Source organism: Petaurus breviceps, unplaced genomic scaffold (genome assembly GCF_028583685.1).
Source record: "Petaurus breviceps papuanus isolate PSGF00001 unplaced genomic scaffold, PetGlider_PUasm1.0 213, whole genome shotgun sequence".
Taxonomy (NCBI): domain Eukaryota; kingdom Metazoa; phylum Chordata; class Mammalia; order Diprotodontia; family Petauridae; genus Petaurus; species Petaurus breviceps.
Window position 1 is genome coordinate 11,896,389 of NW_027185860.1, and position 16,732 is coordinate 11,913,120.

General features: G+C 35.9%; 1 long non-coding RNA gene across 2 annotated transcripts in view; it reads left to right on the forward strand.

Moving 5' to 3' along the window:
* The window catches only part of LOC138165523 (uncharacterized), a 112,985-nt gene that overhangs the window by 26,946 nt on the left and 69,307 nt on the right, over positions 1 to 16,732 (forward strand). For both annotated transcript variants that reach the window (XR_011169371.1, XR_011169370.1), the window contains exon 2: positions 5,581 to 5,640. This is a non-coding gene — a long non-coding RNA (uncharacterized lncRNA). The remainder of the gene's footprint in view (positions 1 to 5,580; positions 5,641 to 16,732) is intronic.

The window sequence follows — 16,732 nt, forward strand, 5'->3', positions numbered from 1 at the left end:
AATTTAATAGTGAAAGATGACAATTTTTTTTTAAACTGAAAAGAAAGGGATGGAGGGAGAAGGTAGATGGCACAGGAGTAGGATGAAGTCCTGCAGCTAGGATGGGAATTATAAGGTTTCTGCCCTGGATTCCTTACTTAAATGGAGGATCTGGGAGGATCTGTCCACCCTCCATCCTGCACACTGAGGTACAGTCACCTTAGGAGCAGGGGATATTGAGGAGACAGTAGTTTCTGAATTGATTTTATCTTGAAAGATGATGAGTTTTTGGAGATTATGAAGTCCCGGCGAGCAGTTGGGTAGGAAATGAAAGATCTTTTAAGCACAGATAATACGAATGTAGGAATCTCGGAAGAGTCTATTTTGAGCCAACTGGATGAGTTGCTTATAAGTAGGTGGTAGTCAGGCTGAATTAATTTTTTAAAATCATCATGCCTCCAACTGTTGTTTTCTTGTTATTTACAGATTTTTAACAATTGAGGATACAGTGAAGTTAGTATACATATATATATATAGAAAATACATATATGACTATTGATATTTTAAGACCTTTAATCATCATTTTCATATATTTTGGTAGTTTTTAAAATAAAAATTGTTAAAAAAAACTTTTTAGAGACTCCTTTATGCTAATGTTCATCACTAGGTTTTAGTGACTCAAGTACACTTTTCAGAAGTTTAATTTTATTTAAATCAAAGCTGCTTTGTACTGATAACAGTAATGGGATTACTACATTGAGAGCACTCTGTGTAATTCTGAATCTATGCATACTCTGAGCTCACTGTTACCCACCATACATAACAAACAAAAGTGTTTTGTCATTCCATTAGCTCCAAAATCTGGTTCTATCTTACCTTTTTCATATCCCAAAGTGTTTGTGTACTTATAAGCATTAATAGTTTTAAGCTATTAACTGTTGCATTATCAAGTCAGTGATAAATGTCTATATTAATAATGAAAATTCAATATTTGGGCTCCTTTTAGGTAAAGCCTCCTTAAAATAATGTCTTTTCAGTAAGTCTTAATAGCTTACAACTATTACATCATAAATTATATTGGTGACTATTAGGAGTCATGACCTAGCAGAAGAAGAAATCTTGTCGAGATTGGCATGGTATAGTGAAAAGAGAACTGAATTTGATATCAAAGAATTGGAGTTTGAATTCCACTTCTATCACCCACTATGTGACTTTGGGCAAGGTTCTCTGGGTCTTAGTTTTCTCATTTTTAAAATGAGAGGATTGGATTAGGTTACCTCCAAAGTCCTTTCCAGGTCTAAATTCTATTATCTTAATCATGAATATTATAGATGTTGACTTTTTAACTTTCTCTTGTTGCCAATAATGCTGATACATTTTTGTTGATGGCAAATCATTGCCCAGAGTCATATTTATTATTGACAAATAGCTGGTTTTTATATATTACATAATATTAAAATTGTATATATGAAACTTACAAATTAATTTTGTCAATTTTTAAAAGAAAAATTCATTGATTTTATGTGTATGTGTGTATATATACTTTTTTTTCACTAGCATTTGAATAGTACTTTAAGGTTTACAAAGAACTTTATAATATTAAATTATTTAATTCTCCACCCCAGAGGGAAGTACTATTGTTATGCTCATTTTTTTTGCTGAAGAAACTGAGACTGAAAGGAATTAAGTGACTGACCCAGAGTCACAGAGCTTAGTGTCTGGAATAGGATTTGCATCCAAGTCTTCCTGACTTCCAAGTCCCACACTTTATTGACTGCCATCTATCTCCCTTCTTTATACTTTTATTTGATAAACTCTTCCAGTTTTATTAATTATTATGCCATCAATTTCAGGATCATTTACGTAAATATGTAATTTACCATGTCATTAGGATTGCTTTAGGGCAGTATTTCTAACTGTATTGCAGTTAGATTGAAAACTGAAACACTCCAAATTTGTTGCTGTTCTTTTTTCTTTTGAGTCTTATGTTTCTTAATGAGTCTTATACTGTTTCTTAATAGGTATTGAAAATAATCATTTAAAAATATTTTATTACAAGTCTCCTGCCAAATTTCCTCTAGGGTAAGATATCCAATTGAGTGTGTATGTTATTTCCTCCCTAAGCCAAATCCAATGAAAGATTAACTCATTCCCTTTCACCTTCCTGCTCTTGGCCTCCATTGTAACTGCTGTCTTTTGTCTCTTTTATGTTAGGTAATTTACCCTATTCTATCTCTCCCTTTCTCCTTCTAACATATTCCTCTCTCACCCCTTAATTTTTTTCTTTTAAAAAATTTATTTACTTTTAGTTTAAAACATTCAGTTCCACAATCCCTTGAGTTCCAAATTTTCTCCCCCTCCCTCCCCTTCCTCTACTCCACCATAGCTGCATGCAATCAAATATAGGTTCTACAAATACCTTCACATTAAACGTTAGTAAGTTGTAAAGAAGGGTTATAACCAATGGAGTGAACAATGAGAAAGAAGGGACAAAACAAAACACAAAAGAGAGAGAGCAAGCAGTTTGCTCCAATCTGCATTCAGACTGTAATTCTTTCTCTGGATGTGGATATCCCTTTCCATCAGGAGTCTTTGGGAGTTGCTGTGGGGCTGCGCTTGGCTCCCAGAGCATTGCGCTGGTCAATTCCTGCTGGCCTGCCGAGCTGTCCTCAGTGGGAGGTTAGTTTCTCTGTGTCATTTTGTGGGTTCTGTAGCTCCAAAGTTTATTCAGAGAGTCCCCTTTTACATGGATTGGAGGTGGTGAGAGCCGGAGCCCCTTGAAGGTCCTGATCGCCCAACTTTTTAAAAACATTTATTATGTAATGAGAAGCATACATGTACAAAAATGTGTCATTTGTAGAGGATTTTCAGAGACTTTATCTTGTTGAGTGGTCAGTCAGAGCCCTTGATAATAACATATTTGTAGAGTACTTTTATGTTTTACAAATCACATTCCTTACAACAAACCTCTGATGTAGGATAAGTTCTATGGTGCAATCAGATTGATAGGTTATAGAACCTCTAAATCAACCATATTTTTAGCTTTGATTATTTTGCTACTTGAATCAGGGCTATTTACACTGGACATAGGAAGGACTGGTTAGGAAATAGTAATCTGTACACCTTATTTAGAGTTTTAATCACCTAGGTTCCATCACCTGAGTTAGCCATAAAAGTCCATTAAACATCACAGAGCACCTAAAATTCTTCATGACTGTTTTGCCAATAAGGCAATGAAGAAGTGACATCAACAGCCTGAGCCTTTAGTCGCCTAAACCAATAATGTTTTGATGCTTATTTCAATTCATTTTAAGGAAAAACTAGGCTAACTTGTGTAGTGGGAGTTTGGCCTATGTGCAAACCATGGCAATTTGCTCCACTGATGATGATTGACGATACTGGGGAAAGAGCTTCCAGGAGAATCATGATAACACATAAAGGGAGTATCTTGGAGACACTTTGGACCATTTATTGACATTCTTTAACTGGTTCAGGTTGTGTGTGTGGGGAGTGAAAACTTCTCAGAACTTCCCTCTGCCTTCCCCGACTCCTTCTCTGCTGCTAATCAGTAGCAAGTCCTTTCAGGAGGCTTTCAGATTTCCCGCCTCTGCGGGCCCCTCCTCCCTTTCCCTTGCTGTCAATAGGCCTCCTTGGTGGGCTTCTTTGTTGTTTGCCATTGGAGAAGATTTTCAAGCCCAGACTTGAGCCAACACCCCTCCAACCAATGGAAGAAGGGACCCCTTTAGGGTATAAATTCTTGTTCTGCCTTTTGTAAAGTGACTCTTTCTCATGATGGGTCATGGAGAAGACTGCCCTCTTCACCCAGAGAAGAGAATTAGAGAATCCTGTTCCTATCCTAAGAGATTTCCATGTTCTTGATTAAATTTTGTATGAGATTTTTCATCACAGGCAAGGTTGACTCATCATAAGTTTGGGAAAAGTTTTTTTTTCTTCTATAAGCTGTTGTCGGAACTGTCATTGTCCTTAAAAAGGTCGGTCAGTTTCAGATACTTCCTCATTGTTTCATTTGCATCTTTGACTCACCCAATGGCATTCAGTGAAAGATAATGTAGGGAGGAGCCTTAAGGTCTTGGGAAAATCTTTCCCTCTAAGGTTATGTACACCCCACCCCCATCCCAAGAAAGGGGTTACAATCCTTGCCTTTTTCAATTTTTTCTTTTTTTTCTACATAGGAGAGGAGCCCCATAACCTAATAAGTTTCAAAGATCATCCCAGTATCCAAGCATTTAAGCCCTAAGGAGTGATCTATGGGAATGGCTTTCAGAACCCTAGCCAGTACTCAACTAGATGGCACCATTTAGTGGCACCAATGTTGTGGAGGAATTGAGCAAATTTTGAAGCTACTCCCCCAGAGGCTGAGGTGGTAAAGAGGGAAAGTAAGCCCCAGAGATACTGGAATAAATCTCCAAATGTTTATTCTTGCTATATCTATGAAATAAATATTCTTTTGTACAATCTATCTAGTGATAAGTGTTTAAGTAGAACTGGCATGCTAGTCAATAGAAACCTAACAAATCAGGGAGAACACAACTGATGGGGGGCTTGAGCTGATGTTAATAGAGAAGAGATATCCCAACTCCTTAGGATGTCCTAGAAACCTGAGAAGACATATAGACTGTCAGCTCCTGGGAGAGTAGTGCCAGAGATACATGTTGTATGTGTATGGGAGTCTGTGGTTATAATATTACACAGTGATGATATTTTTGTTAAGTACATAGTAAAAAAAAGACAAACATTTTTTAATAATGTATGTGTATGTGTGTGTGTGTGTGTGTGTGTGTGTGTGTGTGTGTGCATATGGACCAGTTGTAGGAGTATCCATGAGGGGTCTCTTCTCTGGAATGAATCCCATTCTATATCTGGATAAACCATAAGTAATTAGCACCTCAATTCCATTTAACCAATTCACATCAATTACTGGGTTTTTGCTTGTTTGTTTACAAAGGGACAGTTACTTCAAAGATACAGCAAGAACTGTAAAACAAGCATCCCTTCCCCGCCCCCCATATCTCCAGGGCACATTCTATACCACTTTGAGCACTAGTGAGAGTTGACTCAGACTTAATTCAGTTTCTGCTTAGCATTTGAACCACAATATTTATATCCAAATGTGGCGTCACTGAGTCTTCATTTTAACTACAAATGAGATATACCTTGAAGGTCGATACTTGTTCCTTGGGGTATTGATAATAGGTTGACTGAAAAACCTAGTAGGGATTCTACTTCCAGACTCCAGGACTTTTGGTGACTGTCTCCTGATTTTTCAGTCTTCTTTATTTCCCTAAAACAAAGAGGGGAATTTAAAAATGGAGACAAAGAGCCAAGGCTCATATTCCCCAAACCTTGAACAGGAAGGGCCCTTCCTTCATAACATTGTGTCTCACCAAAATGTTACCAAAATGAAAGAAGCCAAACCAAGGAAAGAGGTCAAGACTCTTCTTGGCTAATGCTTTTTGAATATACTTCCCAGACCAATTAAAAAGGGTCCTGCATGGTTAGCAGATCAAAACTAGTTAATAACAATAATGCTATCATATATTATTAATAACTAACATTCATATCATGCTTACTATGTTCCAGGCACTGTGCTAAGCACTTTACAATTGTTACTTCACCTCATCCCCACAACAACCCTGGGAGGTAAGTGCTGTTATTATTACAATTTTACAGATAAGGAATCTGAGACAAAAAGGTTGAGACTTAGCCGTGGTCATACAACTAGTAAATGTCTGAGGGTGGATTCAGATTCAGGTGTTCTTGACTCCAGGGTCAGCTCTCTACCTGATGTGTCACCTAACTGCCCCTTATAGTATGTCTGTGCATACTCCAAAAATTCTCTTTCATTACACGTCATTATAACTCCCCCCAAAGCAGGTTTCCTAGTCAATTCTATATAGCAAATTACATCAGTGGCACTCTACCTATGTTCATAAGACAGAGCTTAGTAATCAGTTCTCTGTCACACTCCAGATACAACCAATACAAGTTAATTCAGAGGTGCTATTATGTAATAGCAATACATATTGTATGTCCTGGTTTCCCGCTAAGAGGACAGAGAGGATACTAGGTTCATTTGACTGTATTCTGTATTCATAATTGATTCCCCTGATTGACATCTCTTTTTCTAAAACCCACTACCAGTTTGTTTTAAGACAAAATATTGTAACTTAGTTTGAGATTTGGTATGCTAGAAGCCCTTTGTTCCTACTTTTTTTTTTCATCATTTCCCTTGAGATTCTTGACCTTTTGTGCTTCCATATGTATTTTATTATCATTTTTTCTAGTTATATGATCTACTGGGAGTTTTATCGGTGTGACATTGAATAAATACATATATAATAGTATCATAATTTTCATTCTATTGACTTGGCCTACCCATGTGCAATGAATATTTCTGCTTTGACCTACCTATGCCACTTTGAAACCATCCCCAAAGAGATCAAGGAAGGAGGAAAAAGTTTCACATGTACAAAAATATCTATAGCTGGTCTTTGTATGATATAAAACAAAACTGGAAAATAAGAGGATGCCCAACAATTGGAGAATTATTGAACAAATTGTGGTATATGAATGTAATGGAATACTATTATGCTGTAAGAAAGAAGAGAAAAGATGGTTTCAAATAGACATTGAAAAATTTATATGAACTGATAAAGAATGAAGTAAACAGAACTGAAAGAATAATTTATATAATAAAAGCAACTTTGAAAGCCATAAGAACTCCAATTAACACAATAACCATCTGTGATACTAGAGGATTTGTGCAGAAGTATTGCCTGACAGGTCATAAACTCAGTACAGAACGAGACATTGGACAGAGTCCTTGAGAGACTTTATTTTCGTTGTCTGTGCATACTTGTTACAAAGATTTTCTTTTTCCTAAGTGGAATGTAAGGAGAGGAAGACAAAATATATTTCTTTCAATTTTTAAAAAGAGGACAGAAAGGGAATCATTGATAATTGATCAGCCCAAGGTTTGGCTTTCTTGACCTTAGAGGCCTATGGGGAGTTAGTGCTCAGGTTTCATTGGAATTCACCTTGCCCTATAGAAATGTCTCCCTGATGAGTTTTGCTGACTGTTGTGATGAATGTGGAGGTAAATAAGAGTATAATTTTATTTAAATTTAATTAGAAATTATATTCTTCTTAATCTTATCAAAAGTAAAGTTTTTTATTGTGCTTTATGGACGTTGAGTGTGTCATTGAGTTATAAGCCTAAGTATGTTTCACTGATTTGTTAGGCACAGCCCAGAATATGGCCAAGCACTGCCAGGTAGGTGGATTAACAAAGGCTTCATTCATAGACTGTGGCATTGGAGTTGAGCCCTGAATGACAGTAGGGAATACATACCCCGAAATTTTTCCAAAAAATGAGGACCCCTCCTCTAGACAATTAAAACTTTAAGTTGCAGGAAAGGAGTAGATTTGCATTGACAAAGGAAGTGTCCTCATCCAGGATTTTCTTAAATTGGTGAAATCACAGGCCTAGTTCCTATCCACCTGCATACCAAGAGAAAAATCTACTTCATCAATAAAATTCCTTGATGTCACAAAGGAGTATTTCTCTTACAATGTTCTTTGTATCTTAAACTGCATAATTATAGTTCCTAATAAATAATGGTCTCATAGAGGCTTTTATTGTCATAACTGTAAGTTGAAGGTAAAATGTTCTTCATAATGAATATTTTTACTTAGAAAAATTTTTGAATGGAATGAAAAGGCTTTGTGTGAAGTACCCAGCTAAGGCAGCTTACTTAGTACGATAGATAGAGTGCTGGGACTGGAGTCAGGAAGACTCATCTCCTAAGTTCAAATCTGGCCTCAGACATTTACTAGCCATGTGATCCTGGGCAAGTCAGTGGCATTTTTACCTCAGTTTCCTCATCTATAAAGTGGAAATTAATGTCTCAATGAGACATCAAGAATTAGTCAAACCAAATCAAAAGAATGAAAAAATAGAAACAAAAATGTAAAATACCTTGTTGGAAAAAAAAAAACAACAGACCTGGGAAAGTAGATCCAGGAGAGATCATTTAGAAATTATTGGTCTATCTGAAAACCATGATGAAAACAAGAGCCTGAACAGAATCTTCCAAGAAAGCATGAAGGAAAACTGCCTTGACATCCTAGAACCAGATGGTAAAATAGTAATTAAAAGAATCCACTGATAACCTCCTGAAATAGATCCTAAATTGAAATAGCCAAGGAATATTGTACCCAAAATACAAAATTATCAGGTCAAAGGGAAAATACTGCAAGCAGCCAGAAAGAAACAATTTAAATATCAAGAAACCACAGTTGGGATTATGCAGGACTTTGCAGCTACTGCATTGAAGCATCAGAGGGCTTGGAATATGATATTCCATAAGGCAAAGGAGCTTATATTACAACCAAGGATCAACTACCCAGGGAAATTTAGCATAATTGTTTAGAGAAGGAGATGGATATTCAAAGGAATAGAAGACTTCCAAACCTTCCCAATGAAAAAAACCAGAACTCAACAGAAAATTTGATCTTAAAATAAAAGTCAAGAGAGGCATAAATGGATAAACAGGAAAGACAAATGTTATTCAAAAAGGGCAAACTGTTTACATCCCTAGAAGGGAAGGTGAAACTTATAACTCTTGAGAACTGTGTCTTTATTACGACATTTAAAAGAGGTGTACATAGACAGAGGGCATGAGTATAAGTTGATTTTGATGTGATAAAAATATTTAATTAAGTGATGGAAAGGATTGTACTGGAAGAAGAAGAAAGGGAGAGTCAGAAAAGGGTAAATTACATCACATGAAGAGGCACAAAGACCTATTACACTAGAGGGAAAGAAGGGAGGGAGATAAGCATTTTTTGAACCTTACTCTCATAAGATTTTGGCTCAAAGAAGAAATAATATACTCAGTAGTTATAGAAATCTAACTTACCCTATAGGAAGTAGGAGGGGAAAGGGGAAAGAAAAGGGAGGGGGCTGATAGATGGGAAGGCAAATTGAGGGAGGTGGTGGTCAAAAGCAAAACTCTAATGAAGATGGAAAGAGAAAAAAGAAAGAGAAATACATAAATGGGGGAAATAGGATGGAAAGAAAGTTACAGATAGTAATCATAATGGGATGTGAATAGGATATGAATGTGAATGGGATGAACTTTTCCATAAAATGAAAGCAGATGGCAAAGTGGATTAAAAACCATAATCCTGCAATATGGGAGCAGAATATATATGCTTTAGCTGAAATTTTTAAAAAAGCAGAGTTAGCAATCCTGATTTCAGACAAAGAAAAAGTAAAAATAGGTCTAATTAAAAGAGATAAGGAAGGAAACTTCATCCTGCTAAAAGGTACCATAGACAGTGAAGTAATATTATTGTTAAACATATATGCAACAAGTAGTATAGCATCCCAATTCTTAGAAGAGAAATTAAGAGAGTTACAGGAACAAATGGACAGGAAAACTATACTAGTGGGGGACCTCAACCTCCCCCTCTAAGACCAAGATAAATCTAACCACAAAATAAACAAAAAAAGAGATGAATAGAATTTTAGAAAAGTAAAATATGGTAGACTTTTTGTGATAGTAATGGAATGTGGAGATTCCCCTGTATTGGGCTTGGTTTTCAAATTGATTGTATTAAAACCCAGAGCTTGTTAATCCCACCTGTGGGATGGACTTTTTGATGTGAAAAGAAAGTCCTGAACTGGGAGGAGCTGGTGATGTAGATTTGGAGAGACACTAGAGAGAGGCGGAAGATCTTTTTTTGGAAGCAGCACCTCGTGGAGAGAGAGAGACTAAGAGAATTGCTGGTGGCCGCTTTGAATTGCCCTGGACTTTTGAGACCTGCCCCCTGAGCTGCCAAGGACTGAGGAGACATGGCTGTTTTGCTGGTACTTTGTCTGTCTGTTTTGATGTTATTTTGCCAGATTTGTCCACTGGTGAAAGACTGTCCTGTTGAAGAAGTCCTGGAACCTGGTATTTGGTTAAGAAGGCCTGAGACTGTCCTGCAGACAGAGAGTGAATACTGTCCACTGGTGAGGGACAGTACTGTTGTTGCAGGGGTCTGGAGACTGTCCGGCAGACAGAATGAATACTGTCCACTGGTGAAGGACAGTGCTGTTGTTGCAGGGGTCTGGGAACCTTTCTGTTGGTTCAGAAGCCCTGAAGAAGGATTTTCTTGTTGTATGTTTACAGAAATCCTGGGAGAGGGCTTTGCTAATGTGTTCAGGGGTTCTAGGACTGTTCTACAGACAGAGGATAAATTCATGAAGGGACTGGCAATGTATCTTATGGCCTTGCTAAGCCTTGTCTCCCCAGGAACTAAGATTGCTGAGAACTTGCCTTGTGTCAAGATGAAGAAAAGACCTCCATTTGGGTATTAAGTGCTGTGTTTAAACTTGATGTAACTCTGGGGTAGATTCAATTGTGATCCAGGGGTGGGGAACTTTTGACCTTTTTGTGTTCTATGGTTGAGCAAATGAATGTATTTTACTTATGTTTGGAAACTAATCTCCATTTGAGAAGAGGGGCTTTGTGGTGGACTTAATTAAGGTATAGCCTAGGGGTGGAGAAGTATTTAGAACAGAGACTTTGTAATTGATTGAATGATTGGAAGATCCTGGGGTGGGGTAGTACTTGGAGATTATTTAATCACACTTAGTAAATGCTGTATTTGGAATGATGTCATGTTTTGATCTTCTCTGTTCTTGGTTTGTCACTAAATAAAATAGAGAGCACCTATGCTGGTATTTTGAACCTGGGAAGTTGCCTTCTTTTGGCATTACATTACACTTTTGTAGAAAATTGAATGGGGATAGAAAGGAATATACTTTTTTGTCAGTGGTACATGGCACCTACACAAAAATTGACCATGTTATTAGGGCATAAAAACTTCACAATCCAATACAGAAAAGTAGAAATATTAAATGCATCTTTTTCAATATGACTAATGTGAAAATATGTTTAATATGAATGAATATGTTAGAGCATGTATCAGATTGCACACCATATTGGGGAGGGAGGTGGGGAAGGAGGAGGAGAAAATTTAAAACTCAAAATCTTATGGAAATGAATGCTGAAAACTAAAAATAAATTAATTATTTTTTAAAAAAAGAAAAGAAAACCTCAAATGGGGACATTAAGAATCATACATTACTAGAAAATGACTGAACAACAACAAAGTCCCAGAAATAAACTCTATGTTCATCAATTCAGAAAGGATTATCAAGAGAAAGTTGATCACCAGATAGTAATATTTATGTTTGTGGCAACAAATAATAAATATCTGTAACAATATAGTGGGGTTATGATTAGGTGCCATTTGTGTTGTCACCCAATCATAAATGAAGTTACAGATTCTTGAAGTACTAAAGGTAAATGGTACCTTTTCTTCCACCAAAAAAAATAAATTCAGAGACCTATCAATTGCTTTACATTGTATATTAACTAGTAAATTAATTTGCTCCAAATGCTTCAACTTTTACATCCAGTATTTTTTGTAGCAATAGGAATATGTAAAAACTAAAAGCTATTAAATGTGTTTTCATAATACAACATTACACATTATCAATAATCAATGAAATACTTGTCTCTGACCTTTTCTTCTATAGAATCCATAATGTTTCAGACTTCAAAGGATCCCAAGAAGTCATTTGGCTCCTTCAGCTAAGTTACAGTCCCCAATTTCTAGATTGGTCACCTGAGACCTAAAGGGTCACATGAGTTTATATCAGAGTTGAGCCTAGAAGTGATTTTTTTCAAGTCTCCTAGTACAGGATTCTCTCTATATTTTATTTAGAATGGGAGTCAGGCACATGAACAGACCTTACAAACTTGCTCAACTAATATAACCTCTTCACATGGACAGTGGAGGTGGCTTCCATGAGAATCATCCTGGTATATAAGAGAAGTGCCTTAGAGAGACTGGAATATGTATTGACATTCAGTAACTGAATGGTGGGCTAATTAACAGTGTGATGACAGAGGCTTTTATTTCAGAGATGTTCAAAAAGGCCTATCAGCTTGGGCTACTTCTTTTGTTTTACTACATTCGTTTCTGAGGGAGTTCAGTGACCCTCTCACAAAGTCTTCTGAGATTATGCAGCAAAATTAAGGGGTTTTAGGGTCTTCTTCCCATCTGAGAACATAAGGTTCCTGGCCTTAGTTGTTGGCCTTATTTGCTCATTATTTTCTGTTCTAAGTTGAAGAGAGTGTTGAGTTTATGACCTTGGGAGTTTCCAAGGTTGTGAAAACAAGTTACAGGAAACTAGAAGTCAAAGTCCAGACCAAGGTGTGCAGCCAGCTCACCATTGATGAACTGAGGAATAAGGAACAATCTTAAGAAGTGATTTTATGGACCTCAGCCCAGTTGTGAAGAACCCAGTAGTCATACTGTCTTTGGATGTGAATTTAATGGGACCACTACTATGAGGAACTGAGCTAAGTTTTGAACTTAATCCCACTTAGCAAACAAGGTCGTATAGGGATGAATAAGCCCTGGGTGGATGTGGGAAAAATGTTGTGTGTGTATATATATATATATATATAGAGAGAGAGAGAGAAATATGTAAATATAGACATATAGACATACACACATACATACACATACAAAGTTATTATATATAGTTTTATATAGTCATATATGCACACAAATAAGATGCACATATCTGTTAAATATATATATATAACTATATATATATACACCTGTATATATAAAATCTATATACAGACCCACATGTATGTATACTGTTATATTTTGCTCATGACAAAATACTAACATCCCAAATTATTAGTCTTTTGTACATGTATAAACCCTCTGCGTTACCTCCCTGTTGTGAGAGCAGTCTCTATCCCAAATAGTCTATGCTAGTTTTCCTTAAAACATTATTGAAACCATCCTTAATACTTATTTTCTCCTAGTACCCCAAGTATAAAAGTCAGCACACAAAGAATCAGAGACTCCTTCCTCAGGTGTGACATATACTTATGATTCATGCTATCTTGCAAATTAGAGATAGAATCCTGGAAGTTACGCTTCACTGAATCAACTCTGTATACTCACTGAATACTGTTTCTTTTTGTTAACTTCCTTTTGTTAATTTCACAAATATTTGAAGATAATCATACTGTATAAAATAATCATCTGAATACAATTTTTAAAAAATATATAAACTAAATAAATTCTATTTAGATCTAGAAATTAAACATAGAGTTAGATTCAAGCAGTGATTGATATTGAAGACTTATGAGAAATACTCCCATTTGTTGTTTATATTTCCTTTTAAAATGTGATATTTTTTTACTTTGTTAGCAAGATTGTTTAAAATATTTAACTGCATAACTCTCAAAAAACCTAGTAAATAGAGAAACAAAAGTAAATACTACAAAATTGTACATAAAATCACAAATTTTTCTCATTTAAAATTCTATTGAAATATGTAAATTAACAAAGTAGCATCAAATTCACCATAATTATTTACATGTTCTCCTTTTCTCTATTTTCTGTATATTTTTGGATTTTTTATCTGTAGATATTTTTGTTTTTATATTTTCTTTGCATTGAATCATCTCATAAATTTTCATGTTTCTTTATCGTCATCATATTTGATATATTAGAGTTTAATAACAATCTGTGTAGTCAGATCTTCCTATCCTCACTAATTAAAAATGTCTGGTATAATAAAATGATGTTACCAGTTCTGGCTATACCAAACACTGAATGTCAGTAGGCCTTCTGTGCCTGAGAATAAATACCCTTTGTACAGTGTCGTTTGAGAAAATCCCAAGCAATGAAGAAACATCGCAACATAGTTATTCTACTAGGTCAAACCATGTGGGCACAATGATAGGGAAACAGTATACCAGTGATGATGTTTCTCCCTTTTGGCTAGAATCAATGCTAGCAGAGTTTAACTGAGACTAAAAGTAAGAAAACTTAGAATCATGGAATGTTAACACTGAAATAATAAAAATTAATAATTTTATATAGTCATGTAGGGTCTACATAAACACTTCACTTGCTATTACCTTGTAAATGAATGTATAGAAAATATGAAATCAAGATAATGTGATTTAAAGTCTTACTGAACTATAAAATATCTAAAACATTCTTTTAATTGCATCATGAGAAAGAGTTGTTTTGTTTCAGAAGTTGATGTTTCTCTGATCCAGTTAGGCTAGCATTGAGATATCTAAAATATCTCAATTTGAACTTGACTCCAGGAGTAAAAATTTTAAAAAACATGATTGCAATTGTGTGCTTTATATCATTAGTATTACTAATTGATAATAATAATAATAATAATAAATAGCTAATATTTATATAGCACTTTGATGTTTGAAAAGCTCTTTAGATATGAATATTCATTTGATCCTCAAAACAACCCCATGAGGCTGGTGTCATCATTATGTCCATTTTATAGTTGAGGAACAGAAGTTAAGTGACTTTCCCTGGGACACACACCTAGAAAGTGTCTGAGGCAGGATTTAAATTTAAGTGGTCTCAATTTCAGGTCAAGGACTCTATAATTCTGAATAGACTGCTGTGTTTTCAAAAATCATAATTCTGTTGTATATTCTTGTTAGGAGATTATCATTTCTCAATTTCCACATGCCTCTCCATAGCCTATGTTCCATTCCTCCTAATCTTATCATTAAACTCAGTGCCTTATAGGAAATGGTAACATATTGGGGGGCAGGGAAGAAGTGAGAGACTGCAGATAAAAAACACAAAATTATATTGAGGAAAGGTAATACAGAAAAATAAAGAAAACTAGGTACCTATTATTTCCTACAAATTGGAGCCTTTCTGATAGCTCCCACCTTTTTTGTTTGAAAAAATTATTGGTTCTTTTATGTGTGAAAAGGTTTTTCACTTCCTGGAGATATATTTTTCGTAATACCTGTTATTCAGAAAAATAGTATTGTTCATTCTAAAAAGCTGAACACATTGAATATGGTTTCAAAAGCTAATATGATTACAGAAGGGAAGAAAGTATTTTATTACCTTTCATAACATAGATATAAGGACTTATTTGCAAATAAATCATTTCATTTTCTGACTCACAGACACACACAGACCTTCCCACCCCAAACCAAATAGCTTTCTACAGGGCATTCCTTCCAATGTTCTAAATTTAGACATCTCTCCAGTTTTTAGCACACATAACCAGAACATATATAATCTAATTAGAGTAAAACAAAGCCTTCTAGATTTTCAATTAGTCCATTTTTCTAAACTCTATATGCAATTAGCTATGAGTATGTATATATATTCCCTGTTGATTTTGGAGGGAAAAGTTACCAGTACCACAGAGTGACCACATGAAATCCCTTGACATTCAATTATTCTATTCAAAATGGAGAGTAAGGGGTGGCTAGGTGGCACAGTGAATAGAGCAGTGGTCCTGGAGTCAGGAGGACCTGAGTTCAAATCCAGCCTCAGCCACTTAACACAAAAAACTAGCTGTGTGACCTTGGGCAAGTCACTGAACCCCAATTGCCCTCCAAAAAAAAAGAAAACCTATCCAGACAAAATGGAGAGTAAAACAGAACTAAAAAGAAATCTTTGTTAAACCAACAATACACTTGAACATTAAAGTTCTGGTGTATGTTGTTTTCTACTCCCTGATTAAGAGCCCACAAAGGCAGACCTTTGAATGCCATTAGCACAGTTAGTACTGGCTCTTGCTTTGTTCCTTTCTAGGAATGGGTTTTGTTTTTGTTTTTGTTATTTGCTTTTTGGAGGGTATGTAAGGTAGAGCAATTGGGGTTAAGTGACCTGCCCAAGGTCACATGGCTAGGTTTGTATGTGTGTATGTATGTGTGTGTGTTTGTGTATGTTAGGTGTCTGAGGCTGGATTTGAACTCAGGTCCTTCTGACTCCAGGGCCAGCACTCTATTCACTGGCCACCTTGCTATTCCTCAGACAAGATATTCCATTTCTCAGTTCCTGGCCTGAAATGCTCTCCTTCCTCATCTCTACCACCTGGCATCCTTGACTTCTTTAAAGACCCAGTTAAAATCCCACCTTCTACATGAAGCCTTTCCTGATCCTCCTTAATTCTAGTGCTTTCCTTCTGTTGATTATTTCTAACTTATCCTTTAAATATCTTGTTTATATACAATTGTCCACATGTCCTTTCTCCCATTATACTGTGAACTTCTCATGAAAAGGGACTGTCTTTTGCCCTTTTTTGCATCCCCAGGGCTTAGCATGGTACCTGAAATATAGTTGTTACTTAATAAATGCTTATTGATTGGCTGCTTGAGGAAGTAGAGAAAAGAAAAACCGAAGCTACATATAGCATCAGTTCTTCCTCTCTGCTTTCAATTTAAGTCATCTTCTCTGTCCTGGGCAATGGTCCGAACCCTTCCTTGAAACAGAAGAGAAATAACCAACCATTGGGGAGGCCAGGTGGCTCAGCAAGTAAGAGCACTGGCTCCAGTGTTGGGATGACCTGGGGATCAAATCAGGGCTCAGATACTTAGCACCACACCCAGAAATAACTGTCTGTAACCTTGAGCAAGTTACTTAACCCCAATTGCTTTAAAAAGAAAGAAAGAAAGAAAGAAAAAGGAAGGAAGGAAGGAAGGAAGGAAGGAAGGAAGGAAGGAAGGAAGGAAGGAAGGAAGAAAGAAAGAAAGAAAGAAAGAAAGAAAGAAAGAAAGAAAGAAAGAAAGAAAGAAAGAAAGAAAGAAAGAAAGAAAGAAAAGAAAAGAACCATTGGTGGCTCCTTCATTTGCTGCTT